We start from the raw sequence: 18415 nt of genomic DNA on the forward strand, positions 1-18415 counted from the left end.
ATTGAAAAAAAGAAAAAAACTGACAGGGATGGGAGGGAGGGAGGGAGGGGAGTAGTGGGGAGGGGAAGGGGAAGGGTCAGATCAAGGAACAGGTGTGAAGGACACATGGACGAAGCCAAGGTGGGGAAGGATTGATGGCGGCGAGGGGGGGGCAGAGCAGGGGAAAGTGGTGGCACATAAATGGAGACAAATGTATTTAAAAAATTTTTTTAAAATAAATAAATAAATTTAAAAAATGGGAAAAAAGTATACAGTAAACTAGGTATGATGGGGTGGAAAGATTCTGAATAAATTGTATAATTCCTCTGAAACTATTAGGTTGTTTCTGTGATCATAAAATAAGAACAATGATAAAGCATCATTTTTTATTCTTTGTATATACTTTTAGACCAAGTCTTATGGAATAAACAAAGAATTATGCTTACTGTATCAGAATGTGGAGGCAAAAGCACCAGCTTGCAATCAGCACTGTTTTAATTCTAAAGCCTTTGATAAGTAAACTGAAATAATTGCTAATTGTTTATTTCTTATTTTAATAAAGATCCTATGTAAGACAACAACTTAAAGAAATTAAAATTCGATAATTGAGATTTTAAAGCAAGTTCTTTGTACCACATCCACGGCTGTGGGTCTAAGTAGTTGTCTCAGAGTCACCACGTTTTAAAGTAAGTTGGATTTTTGAATAGTAATCAAGTTTAAAACTAATTGTCAAAAATTTATGGAACAACAAGCAACATTGAAATAAAAAAGAAACCAACAGAATCAAAAGGGAAGGGGAGCAGGGAAAGGGAAAGGTCAAGTCAAGGAACATGTGTAGAGGACCCATGGACGAAGCCAAAGTGGGAAAGGATTGAGGGAGGGAGGGAAGTGGGGGAGAGGGGCAGGGGAAAGTGGTAGCGGGAAGGTGGAAACAAATGTATTTGAACAATAAAAATAAAAAAATAAATTTATGGAACAATTTGATTTCTTGTGTGGTCATGGATGGTCTCATCACACTGACCAATTCTCCCTTAATGTTCTACAGTACTTTTCACTAGCTCACCCCAGCTCTTAAAACTCTTCCACCTTACTTTTCTGGAGTTGAATCCAGTCTCGCTCCCTTGTTGAATCAGTCATGTGAATAGTCTTCCCGGCCTGTTTAATTCTGTTCAGTAAACATTTGAGGGATCTGGGTTAAAACTGTCTACTAATTCTTTGCACCATTCTTGCAACTTTTCTTGTAGGTCTAAAATTATTTTTCATTTTGTTTTGTAAAACTAGAATCTCCTCCCCTACTGAGATTACTCATTAGTTTAAAAACTAGTAAAGAGTCAAGTATTTCTTTAACAAACTGTTTTTTTGTATAACCTATAGCATAGATTAACCTAATAATGGACGGGGTAAAGTTAGCAAATATTTAAATCAGTAAATGAAAAGAGAATGCTTAAATTAAAGTATTATTATTTTGCCATGTGTAATGAGTTAACGGGTGTAGTTAATGATCATCAATTGCTGCTAAAATTATAAAAATGAAGCACTAGATATTAAATATCTCTGAATGCAAGTACACAACCCTTATTATAAAATAGTAGGAATTTATTTCCCAAAATAAATACAATCTGTTATAAAGTGTCTCTCTTATCAATATTCAAGAAATAGAAAAAACAGCAGAATATATCCAACGATACAGAAGTGCCATCAGCAACACGGGGTTTTAGAAAAACTCCAATGACAAATAATCGAGTTTTATCAGCAATGTAAACAGCAATCAAAACAATAAAATTAAGGATGTATCAACCAGTCACATTAGTAAATTATTATTAATCTGCTTTAAAAATAGAAAATTATCAGGGAAACATGAACACTGATAAAATAGCTGATGATATTAAGAAAAGATTTTTTAAGTATATTTTATTGATTATGTTATTACAGTTGTCCCAATTTTTTCTCCACTTTATCCCCCTTCTGCCCTGCACACCCCCACCCTCCAGCATCCCCCCCAACACTGAATTTCTGCCCATGGGCTGTAAATATAAAGCCCTTGGCTTCTTTATTTCCTATACTACTCTTAACCTCCCCCTATTTTATGCCTATCAATTATGCTTTTTATTCCCTGTACCTTTCCCCCCATTCTCTCCCTCCCTCTCCCCCTCCCCACTGATAATCTTCAATGTGATCTCCATTTCTGTGATCCTTTTCCTGTTCTAGTTGTTTGCTTAGTTTTTGTTTTTGTGTTTTACATTCAGTTGTAGATAATTGTGAGTTTGTTGTCATTTTACTGTTTGTAGTTTTTGATCTTCTATTTCTTAGATAAGCCCCTTTAACATTTTATATAATAAGGGTTTGGTGATGATGAACTCCTTTAATTTTTCCTTGTCTGGGAAGCACTTTATCTGCCCTTCCATTCTAAATGATAGCTCTGCTGGTTAGAGTAATCTTGGATGTAGGTCCTTGCCTTTCATGACTTTGAATATTTCTTTCCAGCCCCTTCTTGCTTGCAAGATTTTTTTGGAAAAATCAACTGATAGTCTTATGGGGACTCCTCTGTAAGTAATGCTCTCCTTCCCTCTTGCTGCTTTTAAGATCCTCTCCTTATCTTTAATTTTCGGTAACTTAATTATGATGTGCCTTGGTGTGTTCTTCCTTGGGTCCATTTTCTTTGGAACTCTCTGGGCTTCTTGGACTTCCTGGAAGTCTATTCCATTTGCCAGATTGTTGATATAGAGATTGTGTTATAAAAAATTCATTTGCATTGCAGAGATTTACACTGAAAAGTTCACAGAAGAAATCATATGATATCTGGGATTTCAAACTCATCTGGGTTGGAGAATTGCTGTTTGTTAAAGCTGAGTGGTGGACACAGGACAACTCAATAAACTATTGTCTCTACATTGCATAATGTTTAAAATTTTTCTGTAACAGAAAGTTAAAGAATATAAAAACACTTTTCTCTCTGTTAGTCCCTGGATATGAAAAACATGACTGAAGAGTTGTTATAATGAGCTAGTTATGGTAAGAAAAAAAATCATGACATGAAGCTAAACAATAAATGTAGAAAAATACAAAGACATTTAGAAAGTAGGAATGAGCATCCCAGATCATGTTGAGGGTCCTGGTAGTAAACAACCAGATTATTATGGTGAAGGCAAGGAATTTAGCATTAAGCAGAACATTGTTTAAAAAAAAAAAAAAGAACGGTAGAGGTGACAAAGAGATGCAATGGAAAGCGAAATATATAAAATAAAAAGTGATATTTATTGTGTATTTTCCAAGTGCCAATTACTTTTCATGTGTTAAGTATTTCATCCACACAACCATCTTACGAAGTTATCCCCATTTGTCAGACAGACCACCTAAACTGAAGGGAGCATATATATTTTGCCCAAAGTTTAACAGCTAGTAGCTGAAGAAGCTGGGACTTGAACATGGGCAGCCTGGCTTCGCTACAGACAAACTCAGCTACGCCAGTCAGTGACCATCGCAGAAGGGGTTGGGCCCAGTTGGCATGTCCCTCAGTGCTGAAGCATTCCTCTCGGCCCCCGCGCAATTAATTACTGTGTCAGAGCACTGGTTCAGGCTATCTAACTGCATGCACACGCTTGATGTTAAGTACATGCACAGACCCCCCAGTGGCCATTGTCTAGGATAGACAGATGAAGCCCAAGAAACACATACAGTAAGACTCTTATCTGCTTGCAGTTTCATAATTTTAGTGGGAGCATAATAATTCCCTTGACATTAACAAAATTAAAACTATTATCACAGAAGCTGCATACAGTAATTCTCAAAGGGAAAAGGGATGGTAGATCAACTATCAACATCAGAACCCATAATCACACCAAATAGACAAGAAATGGTCGAGCTAAATCCGTATCAGCCTCGGAAAGCAGATCATAACTTTAGAGGCTTTTACACGGATAAAGCCATTTTTCTGTCATCGTCATAGTACTGGGACTTCTTAGAGCTCATACTCTTAGAGATATGTTATATAGGTGCCTATTTTCAGTACCAAGCCTGCCTGTTACATAATAGATGTTCTCACTTTGAATATATTTATGCCTTTCCTTGTACTTATTCATTGTCCCTGTAGAAGCTCACTCTAGTCCCATGATACTGAATCAATATCTGTATCTTTCTTGTTAAATCGAGAATCAAGCTAAAACAGTTGTGCTTAGCTACTGCAAAAACAAGAATATATAACAGAAAAAACTTTGATGATGGCTAATCCCCATAATCAGATCTTCCAGAATTCCTGAGCTTCTTGAACAATTAAGTAATAATCAGGCGAGTATCCAAAACTAACTTTCAAAGTTTTGAAGGCCAGAATAGGTGTATGTACTAAAAAAAAATTTAAGGCCCAGAGGCCACAAACAAGATCTTCAGTCCACCCATTATTATCCGTCATCAGATCAGATTCCCACAACTCTAATGTAAGGAAAGTCACTGTGATCAAATATTAATGTTGAAACCCTCCCCACACACACACACAGTTTAGACCCCAAATGGGCTGGTTTTGTATCATTCATCAAATTTCAACACATCATTTTTTAAACTAATATCATGTGCTGGATTATTTTGGTTCTATGCTAGGATGTTTCTAGTCTATGATATGTGTTCCATGAAGATAAATCATTAGTTCAATGAATGTTCTTGTTTTTTCACATATATTTTTTACTTAATAGGTTTATCTATCAAATTTATTTCTCATTGAGATTCAAATGAGATTATCTATTTTGGATAAATTCAAGAGTGTGAACATCTATTATTTGTGATACTGTTGTTTATTTAATAAATATTTATTGTGAGCCAAATTGCATAGTCCCTGACCCATAGCAGGCACAAATTATCCATGTAACACAATTATTGAATGAATGAAAAATAGGCATGGTCTTTGGCTTCATGGAGACTATATTCTTCTTAATGAAAGAAATTACAAAATCTAAGTTAAAAAGACAAATAAAAAAATACAAGTTACAATTAGTGTTATAAATGAAACAAAAAATGGTTTCAGATCCAGAGCAATAGTGGAGGGAACCTGCAATAACTAACTGGGTGATCAGAAATTGTAATATTTAAGCTGAGACAAAGTATAAAAAATGAGTTGGACATAAAGACTAAGAGAGGAGCAGTTCAGCAGAGATGCCAGCATGTGCACAGCCCCCAAACAGGAAATTGCTTACTGCAGTTCCAGAAACAGATATTGGACCAACGTGGGTCAAAATGAATTAGTGATAGAGGAACAGACATGCTATGCACGAGGCTGGAGAGATAAGGAGAGGATTGTATAAATGTAATCTCTTTAGTAGACCTAACCATTATAAACAACATTACTGGAGTGTATATTTTGTAGCTGCAGAGATTACTTTATTTTAATTTTTTATTGTTTACTTTTATCTTTTTTAAAGCAATAGCAAAAGGTAGTTCTAGTCTTCGTTATAGTTATTTGGAAGCTTAAACTCCTAAACAAACAAGGAGTAGACCAATTTTGACAAAAAAAAAAAAACAGTGTTCATTTCCTTTTCCTTTTCCTTTTCCTTCTTCAGCCTCCTCTATCCACCTGCACAAAGGAAGTTCTTCATTAACAATCTGTGGACTGAGGCAGTGAGAACAAAGTCAGGTCTCAGAGATATTTAAATGACCTGCATTGATATCTGCTTTTTGAACAGCAGTAAGAGTCTATCAACAAAACTACACCTTTTATAGAAGCAAACACTCTCTGAGATGTAAAAACTGAGACAAACCATACAGCATTTTGCTTTTTCCTTTTTATAAATTTGTATTTGCTCTCTCCCCAACCCTCTTTTTTAACTTCTTAGCGATCTCAAACAAAACAAATGAGGAAACAGACCCATGTTTTATTATTTTCTTTTAAATATGCTTTTATTTTTATCCTTGAATACACATCGCTTTTAATTTTTTGAACAGAAGGCTGAGATAGAGTGTTGGTATTTTATCTAGATTCTGAGACTCTGAAAGTAAGAAAACAATTAAAAATGTTTAATGTGTCTGCTTCCTTCAGAAGATCAAAAAAGAAAGGTGACAATGAAGATGATCCCTTATATTTCCAGCTAGTCTGCTAGTAGTAAGAGTCTGTGGTTTTTCTTTACAAAAAGGTGACACACTCCTGCATTTGTGGTAAATGAGAAAACGAAAGTTACAGCCAGTTACAAAGCTGCCTTTAGTTAATAAATGGATCTGGCGTGCCCCCTTGTGGCCATCAGTGCAATGAACATAAATTGTTTCAGTGATCTAGCGGTGATGGGGTAGAAGGGAAGAGTCGGGTTTAGGGACAGACTTGTAAAGTTCGCTCATCAAAGCCATTCAGTCAGATCAAAATAGAATCAAAGTCATTGTGGGCAGAAGACAGGTGGTTGTTTTCTTAAATATGGTCAAGCATCCGATCTAGCAGAGATCTGATTTCACTGACTGGGATTGTTTTAGATTCCAGAGCCCCTCAAGGATTGATGAAGGAACTGGATCTGGCAAAAATTATACTAGGTCTGTTACTTAGTAGGAAAAATAAAGTTAATTCAGGAGAGAAGTTCTTATTTACCGAACTGATACCCGTGAACATCCCGTTGAGATGCTTCACAACCTTGGCTACAAAAATCATTTGAGAGGGTTGTAAAATGCAAAGATTCTCAGACCCTCCCCCATGTGCTTCCCAGGAGCGATGCTGTGATTTTTAAAAGCTGGCCACTGATACTACTGTGCAGCCACTATTAGAAACACCAACATAGCTTAACCCCATTCAGTAGGCTAGATGGTGACTTTAAGTGGCTGTAGTTTATGAATACTCAGGTTATCTTGTTCAAGGATAAACAAACAAAATCTACATTGCAGAAGTCATATGAAGATCATAACAACACCAATATTATCCAAGTTTAAAAAGAATGATTAGGTGATTACAAAATCCAAAAGGTCATTTAAATTTTATTCCTTGTACAGGCCCCCAAAAATTTTCTCTCCAAAAAATATCACAAATGACGTTCTCCTGGTCTTCATTGCTTCATAAGCCTAGATACCTTGTATTATACTTATTGTGAATTGCATTCTTTGGCAAGTATAACATTTTACTAGTGATTCTCAAGACTCATCTGTGTATATAGGTCTTTTTGAAAATGCAGCTTTCTGTATTTATCCCCAGATATTCACATTAGTAAGTCTGGAGTAATTAGTAGAAATCTCCCTTATTTTACAAGCTACCCGGACAAGTCTGATGTAGTTGGTTTCAAGCATCTCAAAGAAACACTGTTTAGTCATATTTCAATTTGCTGGTTTACTGAGGCTGCAGGGATGTGTTTTAGATAAGGAATGTTCTAGTATTTTCTATTACAGTGGTTTTTATAGTGTGGTCCTTGGATCACAAAGTATGGTTCTAATATCAGCATCACCAGGGAACTTCTTGGAAATGCAATTTCTAGCCCAACTCTAGACCTATGAAATCAGAAATTCTGCAGGTGGGCTCCAAAAAGCATTTAACCATCTCTCCGGGTGACTCTGATGCATTCTTAAATTTGAAAACAATTGATCTCCTCAAACCCACCTTCTCTTTGATCGCTTTTTGATGTAGCTTCTCCATGTTCTTAGAATTTTTATCTCATGCTTGTAGCACACGTCTTTAGAAAGGAACCAGGCAGGTTTGGCCTTTTGCCTTGAAGGATGGGCTTGGACATCCAACAGTTACAGAGGACAGTCGTCAGTTCTCCGATGACCCTTGCTGATGACAACCCTGCAGCTATTTTAAGGCGCTTTAAAAAAGAGAAAGGTGGTGGGGGACGGGAGAAGCCAGCTCTGCCCTACTGCCCTCTCAGCTGAATGTCATGCCTGTGGGAACATGTGGCATCTGTCCGTCAGGACTATACTGTGCGGGCCAGATCCCAGGGAGAAATGCTTGTGGATGTGTGTCACCAGATACACCCAAGTGTCACCTTCTCCAGTGTTTTAGGAGGGACTGCAAAAGCATCTGCCTGCACTACTACAAATGCTACTCTATCTTTTCCACCATCAAGGTGTTCCCTGATACACTTCTTTGCCAAATAAATCATTGCATTTCTAATTTTGTGTTTCAAGTAGAAGCCAACAGAGTAAAGCCTAAAGATCAAACCGTGGTTAGCTTTTTGACCGTTCATGTTTTTTTGACTGAGAGGCAGGGTATGAAGAAGCATGACTGGAGTAGGTACTTATATTTTCTACAGAAATACAGTTGTAGTGGCATTTTTGAGCTAATAAAACTATTGTAATAATCAGAACCTGCATGTCTTTCTCATATAAACAACTATATAAATAGACTTTCTATAAAGTCTATATAGTCTATAAATAGACTTTCGACCACCTCTGTATTTACATGTCTATGTAATTTTATCAGGTCTGTTTCTTCAGAGAAGCTTGACTAATAGAGAGAGACAAATATTCTAGACAAACCTTTAGAAAGCCTTGAGTTTATAAAAGTCTTGGTGAGTTGGAGGACCTGCAAGAGCGAGCCATGCAGCTATAGGACAGAGAGCAAAGGGCAGAGTGACAATCACTGCATAGCTGCAGAGAGAAGCAAGTAAAAAACAGTGATGACCTCAATTAGCAAGTTACACTCGTTCTAGTTGATTTTGTTGACTTTGAATGTTTAACTTTGCTTCCAAGGACACCTCACCTGCTGGCAATTTTGAGATTTATATTTAATATGCCAGGTGTGAAAAGCGCCCAGTCTGCTTTAGTCTATATTACTGTACTGTACTGTACAGCACCATTGTCTTAGATTCCATTAAAAAAATGTACTGAGAGCTAGGCACTGAGACAGAAATATGAATGAAACATAATCCAGGACTTAAGGAACTCAAAACAATGAAGAAGAGAAATTTCTCAATGAAAAGTTACAGTATTTTAGGATAAATACACACTCTAACATTAATGTCCAAAATCATATAATTCTTAGAGGCAGGCATTATTATTCCTGATGTACCAATGAGGAAACTGGAATTCACAGAAGTTAAGTAACTGGTATATTTTTACAGAGCTTCAAGCAGAGCAGGAAAATCTAGTGTTTATTTTGGATGGTTATGTGCTTAGTTATTACTATGGGAGAAGGAAAAACTGGTTTCTGGGGAACGACAAGCCATCGTCACCACATCTCTCAAGACTCAACTTCTAAGATAATAAATACTTGTAAGATCCTTCCAAACTTTTTTTTCTCTTTCTTCCTTTCTTCCTTTCTTCCTTCCTTCCTTTCTTTTTCTTTCTTTCTTTCTTTCTTTCTTTCTTTCTTTCTTTCTTTCTTTCTTTCTTTCTTTCTTTCTTTCTCTTTCTTTTTTTTCCTTCTTTCTTTCTATTGTTCAAATACATTTGTCTCCATTTTCCTGCCACCACTTTCCCCTGCCCCCCTCCCTCAAACTCTTAAGTCTTCCAACCATTTAAATTTTTAATTACTTGTGCAAGTCCCTGTGGTAGCTTTCTAAAAAAGTATAAATATAATTTCATTTTAAAAAGAACTTTTAGGCTGGTGTATTTCTCCACACCATGCCCTTCTGCTTTCTTGAAGGGTGAATACAAACTTTACTCTTTACACTTTCTTCTCTTTGTGAATTCCTTCTCAGCCTGTGTCACTGACCACCCTAACAATTTGGCGGCCCAGATGGGGACATTCTCTATTTCTCCTTCTCCTCTGGCCTGAGACTAGTGACTAGGGGAGGAGTGGGCATCGGAAGCTCAACCCAGGCCATCCTCCTAACCCTGTCTCTGTGAGGCTTGGAGAGAGGATTCAAATCCTTCTTTGTCTCTCCAGACTCTGCAGACAGCCTCCTCCTCACCCACCTTCATGGCCAAGGATTGGACTGGAAATTACTGGAAAGCAAGAACAGAATTAACCACTCCCTGCAGCCACAGGCAGAGCCTAACATTGGAACAAACTGCAGCCTGTGTTACAACACCCCCAACAGCCCTGGGGCCTCACACCAGCAACCCCCTGTCAGTTTTTTTAATCCATTTGTAATCCAGTAAAAGCTCAAAGCCTCCACCCCTCAAGGCTGGTGTATCTTCCCATATCATGCCCATCTCCTTTCTTGGAGAGTGAGTAAAAACTTTACTCTCTACAGAAAAGAGACAGAGAGATAGAACTTTTACAAATATGCTCACAAATTACAGACTTTCCAAAATAGGTTGAAAATTTAAAACGGAGCATTGTGCAAATCACTTATCCTCTATTGCAAACTCTTTTGAAGCAAAATGAAGAATCAAGATAGAGTTTCAGACTGCTAGCTTTACTTAATACACACCTATCTTAGGTCCATTGTGACTTTCTTTTTCTTTTTATTTACTTATTTATTTATTGCTTGAGACAGAAAACGAAAGCAGGGCAATTAGCCTTATATTCATGAAAATAACTCAGTCTCTTCTTATTCTAGAAATAAAATTGACCCTGGGAATTTAAGAACATTAATGGTGTTTTATTACTATGTAATCAGTACATTAAACACACTCATTAAGTTATAATTGCATCACAAATACCACACTCTAAATTTATTTTCTAGGAATACCTCCCATATAACTTTACTAAAAATCATGTCATTATGAGATAAAGGGATTCCTAGTTGTTTGGTTAAACAATTAATGCCAGAAATGTCTAGATTAAGCCAAAGAACTCAGGTGGATATGCCTTAAGAGTTCATAGTTTCTAGTAAAAAATACTATGATCTAGGCATTTTGTCACCAAAAAGGATTTATTCAAGAAAAAGAAAGGTTGCAACCCAATGCATGCAGACATTGCAAGCCAGTGCAGACTCTGGCCTGAATGCCAAGACGAAAGAGTATTTATATAAGCGAAACGATATTAAGGGAAGGGGAAGTTAGAACCATAGAGCTTTATTATAAAAGTAGAGTTCTTCCTGTAGGGCTCTTGCATTTAGGGTGCTCATAATTATGTGAGCTCATAATTTAGGGTGCCATAAGCCCTGGCTCTTCCCGTAGACCCTCCCAACCGACTATGTTTTCTTAAAGTTCCAGTTAGTTTTTATCAATACATAAATCTCATTTTGTAGTATAAGCATCCATCTGCTTATTTCTTCATTTGTTGATTTAACGCTCATTTGTTCCTAGTCACTTGTTGGCCACCATGGACACAGAGATACTTGAAATATGGTCCCAGCCCTTCAGGGACTGAAAATATAATTTGGGAAACAAGGCATCTTTTAAACAAAATAAACAATCTAAAAAAAATAGCACAATAAAATGTATGGATGTTTTAACAGAAGTACAGAGATACAGGATACAATACTGACACTGACAATTATGTTACCAAATTTTCCAAGAGTGCTGAAGGAGTTATTAGGAGCTGGTTCACAGAGGAGTATCTTTTATGCTCTGCATCCACAGTAATAAACTTTTGAGCCAGGCAGGTGCCACTTCGGTTAAGGACAAAATTTTCCAATTTTCTTTGCAACAAGGTGTGGCCAGGATACTAAGTTGTAGCCAGTAAAAAAATACGCAGAATTGTCCCGTGCCTAAAGGAGCCTTCCGTAAGAGGGAGCTGAACTTAAAAGTGGAAAAAAAGAGAGAGAGAGAAAGAGAGACTGAGATTGAGAGAGAGCTGACTTGGATGTTGTCCCTTCTGGATCTCCTCCTTCATCGATTACAGGAACAGGTGCCGCCTTTGACTTTAGGATGAGGACCACACCCCACAGCTGAGGAGCAGAGTGTAGGAGAAGCATGGGTCTCAGGAAGCAGAGCCATTGTACCAAACCTGAACTTTTTCACATAAGAATGAAATAAATATCTTTTTTTTAAGTTTCTGTTTTTTTCAGTCCCTTGTTCTTGGACCTACAGTAATCCTCACACAGGTGCTACTCTTGGAGGGAGGGCAAGTAGGATGACAGGGAAGAGCATTGCAAATCAGGCAATGCAAGGAGAGGGCCTGAGGTATAAAATCGCTTAGTATATTTGTAAATAGCAAGCACAAGCATCTCAGTTATAGGATGAGGGACTATTACAAACTGAACTCCTTTACAGCGTCAGTCTGTAATCTGATCAAAACTTCACATGGAATCCCTAAAGGCCCTAATCTGCTTTGACCACAGTGAAGACTCATGCATGACGTTTGCAACTAGACCTGGGCTTGAATGTAACGACCTTCTCCCTAGTTACCAGCCAAATTGAAACAAAATATTCAATTATATTCCAAGATTCCACAAGACAGCATTAAGAATCAAGCAGAGTCAAAAAGCAGTTCCATTTTTAATTTATTGAGGAAGTAAGTTTTCCACAGTGGTTGCACCAGTCTGCATTCCCTCCCACAGCGCACATGGGTTCCTTTTCTCCTAATTCTCACCAGCACTTGTTTTTGTTTTTGTTTTTGTTTTTAATTTATTGATGACAGCCATTCTGGCAAGTGTGAGGTGATACATCATTTTGGTTTTAATTTGCATATATACCCAAAGAAACCCAAAATACTAATTCAAAAGAATATATGCACCCCTGAGTTCATTGCAGTGTTATTTACAATAGCCACTACCTGGAAACAGCCCAAGTGCTCAACAATAGATGAGTGGATTAAAAACCTGTGGTGCATTTACACAATGGAATACTATATGGCTATAAAAAAAAGAAATTTTACCTTTTGCAATTGCATGACTGGACCTGGAGATTATTATGCTAAGTGAAATAAGCCAGTCAGGGAAAGACAAATACCATATGTTCTCACTTATAGGTGGAATCTAATGAACAAAATAAACTGACAGACAAAACAGAACCAGAGGCGTGGGTACATGGCCCAGACTGACAGCTGCCAGAGGGGAGGGGGATTTGTGGACTAAATGAAAGAAGGTGCAGGGATCAGCCAAAGAATATATATACACAACACATAGACCCAGACAAGAGCATGGTGATAGTCAACAGAAATGGGGGTGGCAGCAGGTGGAGGTGGGCAAAGTGGGGGAAATGGAGATGGAAAGAGACTTTGCTTGGGGTGACGGGCTCAGAATGCAGTGTACAGACGAGGTTTTGTTGAGCTGCATACTTGAAACCTGTATGGTTTTGCAAACAAGTATCACCCCAATACATCCCATTTTTTAGAAAGACCCTTGACTAGATCCCTTCCCTCCTTACCCCACCCCCCCTGCCCCAGTTTCAAGGAACATGCCCATAGAACCCATAGAAATAGACAACGGGGTGGGGACTGACTGAGGGGGCGGGGTTGAGGGCAGGAGAGAGCGAGGCCCAGCGGGAGGAAAAGTTCAAACTATTAAAAGTAAATAAATAAAATAACATTTTATTATCTCTGACCAAAAAAAAAAAATCTAGCACAATGATTTATATAAGTATACATAATTGATCAATGCACGTTTGTTCTCTTTCCTGCCCTTTAATTCTCCTTTAATTTACCTTCTTGCTCACTTACGGGTATTTGAGAAGTGTGAGTCCTTCAGGAATCTGTCACTGGGGATTAGAAAGCTGACCAGAAAAAAAGAAAAAGGCAAAGAGAAAAGACCCTCCCTTGGCACCCCAGAACCAGTCAGGCCCAGCCCCGGGCTGCCCTGGGAGGGAAGAGCGCGCCCCCGCAGCGCAGTCTGGGCTGCAGACCCCTGCGCAGCCTCTTCAGGAGGCAGCCCTATCCTTCGTTCTGCTTTGGGTGGTAGAAAGTGAGGGGCATTGTTTTTCTTAATGTGGGGAGAGCATGGTTAATATTTGGACACTTCATAATTACTTAACAAAAATAATCAAAATAAGTTTTTAGAAACTGCATATTAATTCCAGCCCAATAAGGCTGAAAAGTGTTATGGCTTCTCAGTCCCACCTCCAGGCTTCACCTGCTGATGTGGAAAAGGAGACCAGCAGCACCACCGTTGGAGGAAGACGGCAGCGGCAAGAAAGTCGGTCTTCAAGGCTAGTTTAAGAGGAGGAAAAGTGCCCTCGCGGCTATGTTTCCCGCCAAGTCTGCGAGCTATCTTTAGAGACACACAGCTCAACATATTCCGCTTCATTTTCCCTGACTCATGTCATTTCCTGCATTTGCCAAGTAATATCCTGCAGTGTTACCAGTGAACCGAAAATGAAAATCTAGATTATTCCTGGCAACTCGTCTGATTGCCATTTTAGTTTTAAATAAAATGTATTCCTGATATGTAATGTTAGTGGTTTGCAAAGGCTTTATTTCATAGTCACATCAACCTATAGTATAATTATTGTATCTGATAGGAAGGGAACTCGGAATTACATTCATACAAAAAATAAACTGGCCCATGTCACAGAGCTAGTTAAGTGGCAGAGCTGGGATTTGAACCGTTTTCTCTCTCCAGATCTTTCTACTAAGCTCCGAGGGCATCCCAAAGTCCCTTTAATGGTCCTTTTACAACTTGTGCTTTCGTGGAAAATGTAGTTAACTGAAGTACCAAACCCTTGAACTGAAAGTAGCTTCTATTCTTTCACTATATTTTGAGCATCATCTATTGAATATGTCAGGCACGGTTCTAACTAGTTTGTGTAAATCAGTGAACACCACAAAAATCTCTGCCTTTGGGGAGCTCATAAATCCACTGAGAGACAATAAACTTAAAATGTTTAGGTGATCAGTGCTAAGCATAAAGGACAAAGCAGAGCAAGGTAGGAATGAGTGCGGGAGCTGAGGTGGGGGAGGGCGCTGGGACTAACAAGGGAGTTCAGGGTCCGCTGGATGTGACAGCTGAGCCAAGACTGAAAGGAGGTGGGGAGCTGGCCAATGCTAGCACGCTTTTTAATATTGGCTTCTTGTTACTTTTATTCTTTGGATGCCAAGCAGTAAGCAATCATCATGCTTTTGTTGAAAGATGTGAACAACGTTGAGCCTACTATTAGTGTAAAAATAGAAAATGTGTTTCAACCATCCATCCAAGAGTTCCAGGTCACTTCATGCAAGTCTTGAGGGCTGAACAGCTCTAATCAAGTCACAGGATCTTGAATAAATACACTGCTGTGCTGAAAATACAACTGCCCAGATGGCCCACAATGTTGAATACACACAGAATGACTTGTGAGTCACTGTTGAAATGTGTACACCTGCACTATAGCATGTCCAAATGTCATTTGACTACTTCCTGTTACTCCAGACTTTGAAAGTAATCTGGTTGTACGGATTTATAAAGAACCAACATAGCCATCCAGAACTGCAGAATAAAAGAAAAAAAATTTTTAACTAGTCCTATAATTCAAAAAAGCAATTAAACTGACATTACCAGTTTCTCAGTTTTTGATACAGGACTCTAATGTGTGCTTTTTATTTTGGGGTTTGTTGTTGTTGTTAAGTACACATCCAAATAGCTGAGAAAAGCAAGCTCTGCAGCCCTGAGTCATCCACAGGATAATGTGCCACAGGCTGACTTGACCAAATTGCAGACCTGGCACTGGAACAGCCAGGTAAACAAAGCGGTGGGTGGGGAGGTGGGTGGCAGGCAAGAACTCTCAGGCTGCACTGAAGGGACCACATGGACTCAGAGCCACCCAAGGACAAAATGGGCCAGTTCCTGAAAATAAGTGGTGGTTTCATATAGCAAAAATATAATAACACAAAAAAGAAATGAAGATGAATGTTTAGGGCTTGTTCAAATCTCTCAAGAGTAAAATTAGATCTGAAAGAAAACACAGCTAGACACAGTTGATTACACGTTTATATATGGAGTAAGAACTGGCTGAAACTAATTTCTTCACTAGTTTATTTTCCAGAAATGATGCATTTGTTTATTGTAGCAGCTGACTTGGTGCTATATCCATGGGCAAGTGTACAGCATGCCCCAGCCCACACACACAACCTCAAAATTATACCATTCCTTGTACATATTTTGGTGGTTAATGACACATCTACATGTGCTTCCAAAAAGCAACATTTCCACCACAGCAACTGGCACTATTTAACCAAAGGGGCACTGTAACAGCCAGAGGCCTGTGCACATGCTGGGGAGCACCGCCCCCCCTGGAAAGCCCCATGGCGCTCCCTAGGTTCTGCCCGGCAGTGCACCTGTCTGCCCACTTACCGCTATTCATCAGTCAGCCACCATCTGTTTTGCTCTTTTGCAATCTTAACCTCTGATTTCACAATAACCTATATAACTTTTTTAAATGCACCACACTGTATAGGGAGACCACAATTCTGCATTGCGGGGAAAAGATGGCAAACAGTCTGCTGGTGGAGCGGCATTCCTTTTCTGGTTCCCATCCACACTGGGTGTAACAGCCGTACGGGGTCAGGATGTACCTGGCTGACACGGGCTGGCGCTCTGGCACCCGCGCTCACTCTCGCTCCCCCGATGGTGGGAATAAGCTTCCATTTTATACTAAGTATAAGGAGCATGACATATAATATTTTTGTCCATCGGGTAACTTGTAACAGTGAAGTAAGAAAGTCTAAGTCACTCAATCAGGGAAACAGGCACAAATTGAGACACTCCTGGGCAAACCTAGATGCACGCTTTCCCTACAAATAGATGAGCTATTTCTACAAAAATATATGGTAAAAGCTAAGGACTCACTCATCTGACAGTGATGTCATTCTGGATTCCAAGGGAACAATGGGACTTTTTGACATAGCATTTGAGCTTGACCTCCAGAAAGAAGTATCAGGGTGTCAGTCAACCTTACATGGGACACAGAACCCAAATTAGTGAAGACATTTCCTAAGCTGCTTTTACCCTGAGACGTGACTCACAATGGCCAGAAGGCTTCAAGAAGCTTTGGAGCTTAAATAGCAAGAACTATGGGAGCAGCTCTGAAATACTGATGATCAGGAAAGAGCATCATGTCCAAATCAGACCCCGTATACCCAGCCTGCCTCTGCCTCTTGAACTTAGCCAAGTTCTTTGAACTTTGTGGATTTATAACATCATAGGCCTGGTCTAACATGGTGTGTAATGTCCCATTCAAGGATAAATTTTTCCCAACAGAAACATCTAGAGACAGGACAGACTAAAATAAGCGAAGGCCTCTAGGGTCACAGAGGCTCCACGTTCACAGCACCTCTGGGTTAGTGACGGCCCGCACTCCCCTGCACTGCAGGGACTGCCGCCCGTGGGTCTACAGGACTGGCATCAGACAGGTGTTTATTTTGAACATTCATTCCATCTCATTCCTAGGCAGTGACTAAGTCTCTTAGCTTCAAAATATAACTTACATCTTCATTTTCCATTTGGCTTATCAGAAGCAACACCTCAGTATTTTTGTCAGTAGCTGACAGGTCTCCATTTTCAGTGCTTTTATGCCAACATCAAAATTCCTTAGGTTTTGTTGGGGTTTTTTAATTTATTGATTGTAGAGAGGGAGAGAGGAAGAAAGGGAGAAGAGAAACATTGATTTGTTGTTTCACATAGTTATGCATTCATTGATGGATCCATGTGTGTATCCTGACTGGGGAACTGAACCCACAACCTTGGTATCAGGAGGATGCTCTAACCAACTGAGCTGCCTGGCCAGGGCTTTCAGAACTTAATTTCCTCCCACCCTTGCCTACTGGGCTTCCTCCTTCCCTCCCAATCCTGACCTGACTTTCTCAGTCAGTACTCTGGGCATGGTTTGGTGGTGGGTGGAATCCTGCCACGATCTCTCATAACCATCTACTTTCTTTCTGATGACTCTAATATACTCCATAATATTCTATAGAGGTAGGCACCACTTGGGCATATAAATACAAGAGATTAAAGAGTCAGAGAAAGGCTTGAAAATTCTTTAAGAAAGCAGTTTCTACTAATCTGTTTATCTTATAACTTATACCCCAACTTCCTGCCCACATAATGGTCCCCTAGGACCGAAATGGTCAAAAGACACACTTATGTGACCCTAGGGGACTTTCTTAGGTATCTTTCCCGCTTTAGGCCCATATTGACCAAGAAGTGGACAGGTTATGTCCATAACTGAAGGACTCAAATGGTCAGAAGATACCAAACTTGTGTGACCCTACGAGGCTGACCTAGGTTTCTCTCCTGCTTTAGCCTCATGCGGATCAACATGCGGAGGGAGTGTGTTTGTTTGGGACTTAAGAGCAAAACCAGGCACATAGAGCAACACCCCTCCACATTCATGTGCAGCAGAATCATGAGATTGAAAATATAGGCACCTATGCTGAGATTCTGAGTGGGCTAAACCCGGGACAAGGCTTAGACATCTGCACATTTAATAAGCACGTCCCCGATTCCACACCCTAAATTCTGATGTAGGCGGTCTACACCCTTCACCTTTGAAAATCACATAAAGCAGTGACAAAGCATTTATCTGCAGGGGGGAAAATCATGCACATACCACTAATGCACCAGACACATTGCCCCATGTCCACATTTACCTGTGGATGGTAACTGCTGGTCAGTGAACATGTATATGTCTGACCACATAGAAGCAAACGTTAACAGCCACCCCACCCAAAATTCTGTGCTCAGCGGATCCATCTGCCATCCATTCTAATACATATTAAATAAAGGCAACAGTCCTGAATTCATGG

At 39.3% G+C, this 18415-nt stretch overlaps 1 pseudogene; it reads right to left on the reverse strand.

The window, feature by feature from the left end:
• LOC129084629 (spindle assembly abnormal protein 6 homolog) overlaps positions 1-13931 on the reverse strand; it is a 39044-nt pseudogene extending 25113 nt beyond the window's left edge.
• Between the last annotated feature and the right edge of the window lie 4484 nt (positions 13932-18415).

The sequence above is a fragment of the Pteronotus mesoamericanus genome, unplaced genomic scaffold (genome assembly GCF_021234165.1).
Source record: "Pteronotus mesoamericanus isolate MK-2021 breed Mesoamerican mustached bat unplaced genomic scaffold, CSHL_Meso_final scaffold_21, whole genome shotgun sequence".
Classification (NCBI taxonomy): Eukaryota; Metazoa; Chordata; class Mammalia; order Chiroptera; family Mormoopidae; genus Pteronotus; species Pteronotus mesoamericanus.